At 45.0% G+C, this 13,037-nt stretch overlaps 1 protein-coding gene across 4 annotated transcripts in view; it reads right to left on the minus strand.

The window, feature by feature from the left end:
• osgn1 (oxidative stress induced growth inhibitor 1) overlaps positions 1-13,037 on the minus strand; it is a 138,228-nt gene that overhangs the window by 120,124 nt on the left and 5,067 nt on the right. Inside the window, exon 1 of one of the 4 annotated variants that reach the window (XM_072250342.1) lies at positions 10,495-10,518. The exons of the other annotated variants lie outside the window; for them this stretch is intronic. The gene's annotated coding sequence lies outside the window, so the exon portion shown is untranslated. Of the gene's footprint in view, positions 1-10,494; positions 10,519-13,037 lie in introns of those variants that run through there. 4 annotated transcript variants of the gene reach the window in all.

A 13,037-nucleotide genomic window follows, 5' to 3' on the forward strand; every position in this document is an offset into this window, starting at 1 on the left:
ATGTTGATTTAAGAAACCTTCCTGGATACACTTAACAAATTCTGCCCCTTAACACTAAGAAGGTCCCAGTTTATATTAGGGAAGTTGAAATCCCCCATGACAACAACCCTATTATTTTTACACATTTCCTTAATCTTATCCTATCATATCTGTCCCTCAATGTCCTGGAGGTTATTCGGGTATCTGTAGTACAATCCCATCAGTGTGATTGCACTCATCCTATTTCTGAGTTTCACCCAAATGGACTCAGTGTCTGATTCCTCTGAGTGCAGTTGTGATATTGTCTCTGATTAGTAGTGCAACTACCCCCACCCCCCCACCTTTTACCCCCTCCTCTATCTTTTCTAAAACTTTGAAAATCTGGTGCATTAATTACCCATTCCTGCCCCTCTCTCAACCAAGCTTCAGTAATGGCCACAACATCATAGTTCCATGCTTACATTATCTCCCTTACCCATAAGACTCCTAGCATTAAATATACACTCTTCCAACTATCCTACCCACCATACCTGTTATCTCAATTTTGCCTTTTAACACTTTTCCTGACATCTACCTTCTGGTCCAATCATTCCCTTGCTGATCTGGTGCTCTGGCTCCCAGCTCCCTGCAAAACTAGTTTAAACCCTCCCAAGTAGCATTAACAAACCTCCTGGCCAAGATATTGGTCCCCCCCCCCCCCCCCAGTTCAGGTGCAACCCTTCCCTCTTGTACGGGTCACCCCTTCTCCAGAAAAGGTTCCAATGATCCAACAAATTGAAACCCTGTCCCTTGTACCATCTCCTTAGCCACTTATTCATCCGTGCTATTTGACGCATATATACTGACTTGTTTTCCGTACTATGGAGGGAATGTGATGATGATTCTTCAAAGAAATTCTGAGGATGGTAGGTTTGCAAGACGAGCAGAGACCAAGTAGAAAAGGCCTGTTATGCCCTATAGATGGACAGATCTCACTGAACCTTACAAAATTCACACCAGACTGGAAAAAGTGGATACAGGGAAGATGTTTCCTCAGCTCAGTGCCTGGAAACAGGCAACATAGTCAGAATAAGGTGCTAGCAATTTAGAAAAGAGGAGGCATTTCTTCATATGAAGGATGGGGAATGTTTGAAGGGCTGTGGAGCTCAGTCAGGGCTCATGGGATGGTGCAGGGACAAGGTGCTGAGGATGAAGATCAGCCATGAACTTAATGAACCACCCATCTTTTCCTAGTGACAGATATTACTGTGAAATTCACAATTCCACATTCGTATTTGTGGATTATGAAGGTTGTCACAGGAAAAAAGCAGGAGATAAACCATTTGGGTATGCAGACAGAGAATTGGCAGAGTTTAATCTGGACAAGTGTGAGCTGGTGCAGTTTGGAAGGTCAGATGTAAGTACACAGTACCTGAAACCTGAAAACCTCTGAAAACCTGTGCCAACCAACTGGCGGGAGTATTGAAGGAGCCTTTGGAGCACTGATGTACACAGGGATCCGGTATCCAAGTCCATCGCTTACTGAAAGTGTTAACACAGTAGTTGGGGTGGTATAACAGACTTGATTAGTCAGGATGTTGAGTATAAAAGTTGGAAGTCACATTACAGCTATATAAAAATTTGGTTAGACCTTATTTGGTGCATTGTGCGCAGTTCTGGTCACTGCATTACAGGGAGGTGTGAAGGCTTTGAAGAGGTTCAGCAGGACGTTCCCTGGATTCAAGAGTATTAGTTATAAGGAGAGGTTGGACTCATGTGACAGCAGAACCCTCAATCGATATGATTAAGTATTCTCGTTTCAGCCTGATACAGCTAAAAAACACAACTGGTTCCAAGGTCAGTACAGTTAACAAAGATGTCTTAATGCGATTAAATGAACTATCACTACTTAAAACTGACAGAAACGAAGCCGATTGTCGATGTACTTTTAGCCGGATTCCACATAGGAAACTTGGCTGCGGGTCAGGGACACAAGTGTGTTAAAGGAAACGGGCTTTTAAACTCCCAATGCCAACTATCTGGCTGGCAAACGTGCAGTCTCTGATGAATCAAATCAATGATCTCGGAGCTAGGGTGCTGAATGAGAGGGACATTAGGACCGCATGTGTCCTTTTTCTACACAGAATCCTTGTTAGCCCCTTCCATACTGGATGCAACGATTCAGATTGACGGGTTTACTATACACTGTCGGGATAGATCTATATGGTCCCTCAAAAGCAGAGGTGGAGGAGTATGCCTCATGATCAACTCCTCTTGGTGTGCAAATATATCAGTGCTGTCCCAATTCTGCTCACCAGACCTGGAATATCTAGCAGTTAAGTGTCGTCCATTTTATCAACCATGGGAGATTTCTGGGATCATTTTGAAAGCGGTACACATTCCACCTCAGGCCAATGTTTGCTGATGACACTAAACTGAGTGGAAAAGTAAATTGTGCAGAGGATGTGGAAAGTTTGCAGCGGGATACAGATAGGTTAAGTGAGTGGGCCAAGGTCTGGCAGATGAAATACAACATTGGTAAATGTGAGTTCATCCACTTTGGAGTAATAGAAGAGCAGATTATTATTTAAATGGTGAAAGATTGTAGCATGCTATCATGCAGAGGGACTTGGGAGCGCTTGTGCATGAATCGCAAAAAGTTCGCTCGCAGGTTATTAAGGCGGCAAACGGAATGTTGGCCTTCATTGCAAGAAGGATTGAATTCAAGAGCAGGGAGGTCATGCTGCAACTACACAGGGTACTGGTGAGGCCGCACCTGGAGTACTGTGTGCAGTTCTGGTCTCTATACTTAAGGAAGGATATACTGGCTTTGGAGGCAGTGCAGAGGAGGCTCACCAGGTTGATTCCAGAGACGAAGGTGCTAACCTGTGAAGAGAGATTGAGTCACCTGGGACCATATCTCTCTGGAAATCAGAAGAATGAGAGGTGATCTTATAGAAACATACAAAATTTTGAAAGGGATAGATAAGATTGAAGTAGGAAAGTTGTTTCCATTGGTATGTGAGACTAGAACTAGGGGACATTGCCTCAAGATTCAGGGGAGAAGATTTAGGACAAAGATGAGGAGAAACTGTTTTTCCCAGAGAGTGGTGAATTGGAATTCTCTGCCCAGGGAAACAGTTGAGGCTTCTTCACTAAATATATTTAAGATACAATTAGATAGATTTTTACATAGTAGGGGAATTAAGGGTTATGGGGAAAAGGCAGGTAGATGGAGCTGAGTTTACGGACAGATCAGCTTACTGAATGGTGGGGCAGGCTCGATGGGCCGGATGGCCTAACAAAACAAAAGAGATGGTTGTTGACTTCAGGAGGACACGGGGCGACCACTCTCTGCTGAACATCGGCAACTCCTCCATAGAGATCATTAAGAACACCAAATTTCTTGGTGTTCACTTGGCGGAGAATCTCACCTGGTCCCTCAACACCAGCTCCATAGCAAAGAAAGCCCAGCAGCGTCTCTACTTTCTGCGAAGGCTGAGAAAAGTCCATCTCCCACCCCCCATCCTCACCACGTTCTACAGAGGTTGTATTGAGTGTATCCTGAGCAGTTGCATCACTGCCTGGTTCAGAAATTGCACCATCTCAGATCGCAAGACCCTGCAGCGGATAGTGACGACAGCTGAGAAGATCATCGGGGTCTCTCTTCCCGCATTAGACATTTACACCGCACGATGCATCCGTAAAGCAAACAGCATTATGAAGGACCCCACGCACCCCTCATACAAACTCTTCTCCCTCCTGCCATCTGGCAAAAGGCACCGAAGCATTCGGGCTCTCACAAACAGACTATGTAACAGTTTCTTCCCCCAAGCCATCAGACTCCTCAATACCCAGAGCCTGGACTGACACCAACCTACTGCCCTCCACTGTGCCTACTGTCTTGTTTATTATTTATTATAATGCCTGCTCTGTTTTCTGCACTTTATGCAGTGTTGGGTAGGTCTGTAGTCTAGTGTAGTTTTTGTGTTGTTTTACGTTGTTCAGCGTAGTTTTTGTATTGTTTCATGTCTCACCATGGTCCTGAAAAACGTTGTCTCGTTTTCATTATGTACTGTACCAGCAGTTATGGTCGAAATGACAATAAAAAGTGACTTAACTTGACTTGATTGTTGGTAGAATCTCAGAGGGAGACAAGAGGGCATACAGGAGCAAGATATACCAACTAGTGGAGTGATGTCACAGCAACAATCTTGCACTCAATGTCAGTAAGATGAAAGAGATTATTGTGGACTTCATGAAGGGTAATATGAAGGAACACATATCAATCCTCATAAAGGGATCAGAAGTGGAGAGAGTGAGCAGTTTCAAGTTCCTGCATGTCAAGATCTCTGAGGACCTAACCCGGCCCCAACATTTCGATGAAGCTATAAAGAAGACAAGACAGTGACTATACTTATCAAATCATATAACTATATAACAATTACAGCATGGAAACAGGCCATCTTGGCCCTTCTGGTCCGTGCCAAACTCTTACTCTCACCTAGTCCCACCAACCTGCACTCAGCCCATAACCCTCCATTCCTTACCTGTCCATATAGCTATCCAATTTAACTTTAAATGACAACATCGAACCTGCCTCAACCACTTCTGCTGGAAGCTCGTTCCACACAGCTACCACTCTCTGAGTAAAGTTGTTCCCCCTCATGATACCCTTAAACTTTTGCCCTTTAACTCTCAACTTATGTCCTCTTGTTTGAATCTCCCCCACTCTCAATGGAAAAAGCCTATCCATGTCAACTCTATCTATCCCCCTCATAATATAAATACCTCTATCAAGTCCCCCCTCAACCTTCTACGCTCCAAAGAATAAAGACCCAACTTGTTCAACTTTTCTCTGTCACTTAGGAGATGAAACCCACGTACAGGTGTCCCCCACTTTTCGAACGTTCGCTTTACGAAACCCCACTGTTACGAAAGACTTACATTAGTACACTGTTTTCGCTAACAGAAGGTGTTTTCACTGTTACGAAAAAAATCAGCGTGCACCCCAAGCAGCCGCTTTACCCCAGATTCGGAATGGCATTGCTTTAACACGTGCCTGTGAGCAGCCGTTTGCAAGATGAGTTCTGAGGTATTGGAAAAGTCTGAAAGAGCTCGTAAGGGTGTTACAACTAGCGTAAAGCTAGACATAATTAAGCCTTTTGATCGTGGTGAACGAAGTAAGGACTAAGTGAGTTTGACTTGTGAAAGCTGACGAAGATGATGTTGAAAAGGTTTTGGCATCGCATGACCAAGAACTGATAGATGAAGAGCTGATGCAGTTGGAAGAGGAAAGGATAACAATCGAAACCGAATGCAGTAGCAAAATGAACGTGAAGCCACTGCGTGAGATTTTCGCTGCAATGATAAAGTACGACTTTAATTTTGAAAGGGTACATAGGTTGAGGGGATATTTGCAAGATGGTTTGAGTCCTCACAAAGAACTGTATGATAGAAAAATGTGCGAGGCTCAGCAGTCAAGCAAGCCTTCCACATCAGCCACAGCAGACGACGAACCTCAACCTTCGACATCGAGACGGGCAGTCATAGAAGATGAGCCACCTGCTCTAATGAGAACAGATGATGATGAGATGACACCCCAGTGTCCCACCACCCCAACTCCCCGGCCACAGACAGATACCGATTCGCGGAGAATGCAGCGGTAGCCGGGAGGTACACAGCACATCTTTAAGAAAAAAGCCAAAATAAACATGCTAATTAATTAGGTGCCGCCCCACATGTAAATGTTGGCCCAGATCAGAGGTGATGCAATCGGCACTGATCTGGGCCGACAATTACGTGCCGGGCCGCACCTAATTAATTAGCATGTTTATTTTGGCCTTTTTCTTAAAGATGTGCTGGGTGCCTCCCGACTACCGCTGGACCCCTGCATGCTTCGTGGCAATGTATCGGTCGGCGGCCCAGAGGATGGGGGCCACTGCACCACCCCAACCTGCGACGACTCAGTCTAACACACCATCATCAATGTGCTCAGCAAGCTGTCTTCCCGATTCCTGTAAGTGATCCTACATTGTACATACATTATTTCTACTTTATATAGACTGTGTATTTTTACGTGTTACTTTGTATGATTTGGCAGCTTCATAGCTTAAAGGTTACAGGAGAGCACTTGCGCTGTGTTCTTGTTGACTGCGCTTGCATGAGATTTTTGCTTCGGCGAGCAGTGCCGGCAATGATTGTGGAAAAGTATTTCTACTTTATATAGGCTGTGTATTAATCATATCATTCCTGCTTTTACTATATGTTACTGTTATTTTAGGTTTTATGTGTAATTTGGCATGAATTGGTAGGTTATTTTTGGGTCTGCGAACGCTCACAAAATTTTCCCATATAAATAAATGGTAATTGCTTCTTCGCTTTACGACATTTCGGCTTACGAACCATTTCATAGGAACTCTCTACCTTCGGAGGGCGGGGGAAACCTGTAACATTCTAGTAAATCTTCTCTGTACTCTCTCAATTTTGTTGACATCTTTCCTATAATTTGGTGACCAGAACTGTACACAATACTCCAAATTTGGCCTCACCAATGCCTTGTACAATTTCAACATTACATCCTAACTCCTATACTCAATGCTCTGATTTATAAAGGCCATCATACCAAAAGCTTTCTTCACCACCCGATCCACATGAGATTCCCCCTTCAGGGAACCATGCACTATTATTCCTAGATCCCTCTGTTCTACTGCATTCTTCAATGCCCTACCATTTACCATGTATGTCCTATTTTGATTAGTACTACCAAAATGTAGCACCTCACATTTATCAGCATTAAACTCCATCATAAACCTCTCCCCAACCGTACAGTGAGAACATCCATCATAAACCCCTCCCCAACAGTACAGTGAGAATCTCCATCATAAACCCCTCCCCAATAGTGAGAACCTTCATCATAAACCCCTCCCCAACAGTACAGTGAGAACCTCCATCATAAACCCCTCCCCAACAGTACAGTGTGAACCTCCATCATAAACCCCTCCCTAACAGTACAGTGAGAAACATAATAAACCGCTCCCCAACAGTACAGTGGGAGTCTTCCTCATAAACCCCTCCCCAACAGTACAGTGAGAACCTCCATCATAAACCCCTCCCCAACAGTACAGTGTGAACCTCCATCATAAACCCCTCCCCAACAGTACAGTGAGAAACATAATAAACCGCTCCCCAACAGTACAGTGGGAGCCTTCCTCATAAACCCCTCCCCAACAGTACAGTGAGAAACTCCATCATAAACTCCTCCCCAACAGTAGTGAAAACCTCCATCATAAACCCCTCCCCAATAGTACAGAGAGAACCTTGATCATAAACCACTCCGCAATAGTGAGAACCTTCATCACAAACCCCTCCCCAACATTACAGTGAGAACCTCCATCATAAACCCCTCCCCAACAGTACAATGAGAACCTTCATCACAAACCCCTCCCCAACAACAAAATGTGAGAACTGTCATCATGGACCCCTCCCCAACAGTACAGTGAGAACCTACATCATAGACCCCTCCCCAACTGCAAAATGTGAAAACCATCATAAACCCCTCCCCAACAATGTGAGAACCTCCATCATTAACCCCTCCCTAACAGTAGAGAACCTCCATCATAAACCCTTCCCCAACGGTACAGTGAGATCCTCCATCATAAACCCCTCCCCAACCGTACAGTGAGAACCGTCATCATAAACCCCTCCCCAACAGTACAGTGAGAAACTCCATCATAAACCCCTCCCCAACAGTAGTGAGAACCTCCATCATAAACCCCTCCCTAACAGTACAGTGAGAAACTCCATCATAAACCCCTCCCCAACAGTACAGTGAGAATCTCTATCATAAACCCCTCCCCAACAGTACAGTAACCTTCATCACAAACCCCTCCCCAACAGTACAGTGAGAACCTCCATCATAAACCCCTCCCTAACAGTAGTGAGAACCTCCATCATAAACCCCTCCCCGACAGTACAGTGAGATCCTCCATGATAAGCCTCTCCCCAACAGTACAGTGAGAACCGTCATCATAAACCCCTCCCCAACAGTACAGTGAGAAACTCCATCATAAACCCCTCCCCAACAGTACAGTGAGAACCTCCATCATATACCCCTCCCCAACAGTAGTGTGAACCTCCATCATAAACCCCTCCCCAACAGTACAGTGAGAAACTCCATCATAAACCCCTCCCCAACAGTACAGTGAGAACCTCCATCATATACCCCTCCCCAACATTACAGTGAGAACCTCCATCATAAACCCCTCCCCAACATACAGTGAGAACCTCCATCATAAACCCCTAACAGTACACTGAGAACCTCCATCATAAACCCCTCCCCAACAGTAGTGAGATCCTCCATCATAAACCCCTCCCCAACTGTACAGTGAGAATCTCTATCATAAACCCCTCCCCAATAGTGAGAACCTTCATCACAAACCCCTCCCCAACAGTAGTGAGAACCTCCATCATAAATCCCTCCCCAACAGTACAGTGAGAACCTCCATCATAAAACCCTCCCCAACAGTAGTGAGAACCTCCATCATAAACCCCTCCCCAACAGTAGTGGGACACTCCATCATAAACCCCTCCCCAACAGTAGTGGGAAACTCCATCATAAACCCCTTTCCAACAGTACAGTGAGAATCTCCATCATAAACCCCTCCCCAACAGTACAGTGAGAACCTCCATCATAAACCACTCCAAAAAAAGTGCAGTGAGAACCTCCATCATAAACCCCTCCCCAACTGCAAAATGTGAGAACCGTCATCATAAACCCCTCCCCAACAGTGCAGTGAGAACCTCCATCATAAACCCCTCCCCAACAGCACAGTGAGAACCATCATAAACCCCTCCCCAACAGTACAGTGAAAACCATGATAACCCCCCCCCCCCCACAGTACAGTGAGAAACTCCATCATAAACCCTTCCCCAACAATACAGTGAGAACCTCCATCATAAACCCTCCCCAACAGGACAGTGAGAACCTCCATCATAAACCCCTCTCCAACAGTACAGTGAGAACCTCTATCATAAACCTCTGCCCAACAGTACAGTGAGAGCCGTCATCATAAACCCCTCCCCAACAGTACAGTGAGAACCTACATCATAGACCCCTCCCCAACTGCAAAATGTGAAAACCATCATAAACCCCTCCCCAACAATGTGAGAACCTCCATCATTAACCCCTCCCTAACAGTAGAGAACCTCCATCATAAACCCTTCCCCAACGGTACAGTGAGATCCTCCATCATAAACCCCTCCCCAACCGTACAGTGAGAACCATCATAAACCCCTCCCCAACAGTACAGTGAGAAACTCCATCATAAACTCCTCCCCAACAGTAGTGAGAACCTCCATCATAAACCCCTCCCTAACAGTACAGTGAGAAACTCCATCATAAACCCCTCCCCAACAGTACAGTGAGAATCTCTATCATAAACCCCTCCCCAACAGTACAGTAACCTTCATCACAAACCCCTCCCCAACAGTACAGTGAGAACCTCCATCATAAACCCCTCCCTAACAGTAGTGAGAACCTCCATCATAAACCCCTCCCCGACAGTACAGTGAGATCCTCCATGATAAGCCTCTCCCCAACAGTACAGTGAGAACCGTCATCATAAACCCCTCCCCAACAGTACAGTGAGAAACTCCATCATAAACCCCTCCCCAACAGTACAGTGAGAACCTCCATCATATACCCCTCCCCAACAGTAGTGTGAACCTCCATCATAAACCCCTCCCCAACAGTACAGTGAGAAACTCCATCATAAACCCCTCCCCAACAGTACAGTGAGAACCTCCATCATATACCCCTCCCCAACATTACAGTGAGAACCTCCATCATAAACCCCTCCCCAACATACAGTGAGAACCTCCATCATAAACCCCTAACAGTACACTGAGAACCTCCATCATAAACCCCTCCCCAACAGTAGTGAGATCCTCCATCATAAACCCCTCCCCAACAGCACAGTGAGAATCTCTATCATAAACCCCTCCCCAATAGTGAGAACCTTCATCACAAACCCCTCCCCAACAGTAGTGAGAACCTCCATCATAAACCCCTCTCCAACAGTACAGTGAGAACCTCTATCATAAACCTCTCCCCAACAGTACAGTGAGAGCCGTCATCATAAACCCCTCCCCAACATACAGTGAGAAACTCCATCATAAACCGCTCCCCCACAGTAGTGAGAACCTCCATCATAAACCCCTCCCCAACAGTACAGTGAGAACCTCCATCATAAACCCCTCCCCAACAGTACAGTGAGAACCTCCATCATAAACCCCTCTTCAACAGCACCGATGGAACCATTTCTACTGACAGAAGGGGAAAAGTCGGGTTACTAGCGCCTTAAAACCGTTGTTTTGGTCATAGTTGGCAGCTGATCTGGAAGTAAGAAACTCTGATGTCAACCACTGCTGCCTTGCAGTTATACCCTCTCATGTGGAAAAGTCTGGAGATGGAGTCCCTAAGGCAGTCCTACTTTGAGTTCAATGCTGACTGGCAACGCTGTGACAAACTCTTACCAGTTTCTGCCTTTCCTTTGGATTCAGCATTTGCATGGGCAACAGCTTGCTCTCCAAATTGTACAGCCCTAGTAAGATGGAGACAGATGAATGCTATATCTCTGACCAACGCTGAGCCTCAGCTCCCTGCTCTGCAACACAGTGTGAGTACCTTCATTGGTACCTTCATCGGTGGAACTGCCACGCACACCTGTTGCAATAAGCAATACATATTTTAAATACTTTCAAATCTGGAAAACCGGAGGAAGTTTCCAGTGAGCCCTCAGGGTGGTATATTTGACATATCCTGTATGTAATTTTACAATAAATTTACTTTGAACTTCTCTTTCAGCGTAATGCCATGAACACTTTTTTTTTACACAGCACAGCAGTGTTGAAGGCACAACACCACAAGAAACCCATCTCATTTTCTTCACTGCGCTTTCCCCTAATCAGAGAGTCCAGCAGGATGTTGAACTGGAACGGTCATTCCTGTACACATTGAATGAGCCTTCTACCAGTCATTAACCTCTAACTAATGACTAAACTCACCCCATGGCAATAAAGTGGCCTAAATACTCAAAATGTTATGTCTCAATGCATGAAGTATAAGAAATAAGGTGGACGATTTTGTTGCACGATTACAGGTCATTTGGTGTTATGTTGTGGCCATCACTGAATTGTGGCTAGAGGGTGGTTGTAGCTGGGAGCTGAATGTCCAGGGTTACACTTTGTATCAGAGGGATAGGCAGGTCGGCAGAGGGGGTGGTGTGGTTCTGCAGGTAAAGAATGGCATCAGATCAGTAGAAAGATGTGACATAGGATCGGAAAATGGTGAATCCTTGTGGGTTGAGTTAAACTAACTGGAAGAGTAAAAGGAACCCGATGGCAGTTATGTACAGCATCCAAACAGTAGCTGGTATGTGAACTACAGATTACAACGGGAAGTAGAAAAGGTGTGTCAAGAGGGCTTTGTTATGACAGTTACGGGAGATTTTAACATGCAGGTCAATTGGGAATGTCAGGCTGGTAATGGATCTCAAGAGAGCGAGTTTGTTAAATGCCTACAAGATGGTTTTTTACAGCAGTTTGTCATTGACCCTACTAGGAGATCAGCTATACTGAATTGGGTGTTATATAATGAACCAGAGGTGATTAGGAAGCTTAAGGTAAAAGAACCCTTAGGAGACAGTGATCACAATATGATTGAATTCAACCCAAAATCTGAAAGGGAGAAAGTAACATCTGACATAGGAGACATTATAGTGGTATGAGAGAGGAGTTGGCCAAAGTAAATTGGAAGGAGCTGCTGACAAGGACGACAGCAGAGCAGCAATGGCTTGCTTGAGCTTCTGGGAGAAATGAGGAAGTTGCAAGATAGATGTATTACAAAAACAAAGAAATACTCAAATGGCAAAACAGTGCAACAGTGGCTGACAAGGGAATGTAAAAGCAAAAGAGAGAGCATATAACAAAGCAAAAATTAGTGGGAAGACAAAGGATTGGGAAGCTTTTGAAAACCTACAAAGGGAAAATAAAAGAATGATTAGGAGGGAAAATCAAATATGGAAACAAGCCAGCAAAGAATATCAAGGTGGATAGTAAAAGCTTTTTCAAGTAAAAAGTCTGACGTAGCAGTATTCCAATGGAGTAAAGGAAGTTACAGTCGTATGAGAGAGGAGTTAGCCAAAGTAAATTGGAGATGCCAGCAGGGATAACAGAACAGCAATGGTTTGCTTGACTTTCTGAGAAAAATGAGGAAGGTGCTGGATGGATATACTCCATAAACAAAGAAATGCAAAAATGGTAAAATAGTACAACTAAGGCTGACAAGGGAAGTCAAACCTATTATAATAGCAAAAGTGAGGACATACAACAAAGCAAAAATTAGCGGGAAGAAAGAGGATTGAAAAACTTTTAAAAACTTACAGAGAGCAACTAAAAGAATCATTAGGAGGGGAAATACGAAAGCAAGCTAGCAAACAATATCAAAGTGGATAAGAAAAGCTTTTTCAAGCATGTAAAAATTAAAAGAGATTAGAGTGGATATAGGACCACGAGAAAATGAGGACGGAGATATAATAACGAGGGACAAGGAGATGGCAGATGAACTAAATGAGTGCTTTGCATCAGCCTTCAGTGTGCAAGATTTTGAAGGGTGTGAGGGAAGAGAGGAGAGAAGATGGCGGCACGATGCAGCTCGCAGCAGCCACTCCGGTGGTGATGTCTGTTATTTGTCAAGTGGGGTGCCGTGCACAATCCTGATTTGATGGAGACAGACGTGAGAGTACAGAGGAACATCAGCAGAAACTTCTGAAATGCCTGCTTCGCTGCTGCTTCTACTGTGTGGTCCAGAATCTCAGGAGGGGAAGGCCCCGAGTCCTTGGCTTTGCTTGTTGCTCGGCAGCCAGGCCAGGGTTGAAGCATTTGGCAGAGGATGGTGCTCGGAGAGGCTGTGTCAGAGGGGCTCGTCGGAGGCTCAAAGTTTATGGACGGACTCCGAGTCCGCTGCGGTCAGGTGCTTCCAATGGTGCTGCATCGGCAAGTTTGCGGCGCTTGGAGGC

Source organism: Mobula birostris, unplaced genomic scaffold (genome assembly GCF_030028105.1).
Source record: "Mobula birostris isolate sMobBir1 unplaced genomic scaffold, sMobBir1.hap1 scaffold_283, whole genome shotgun sequence".
Lineage (NCBI taxonomy): Eukaryota > Metazoa > Chordata > Chondrichthyes > Myliobatiformes > Myliobatidae > Mobula > Mobula birostris.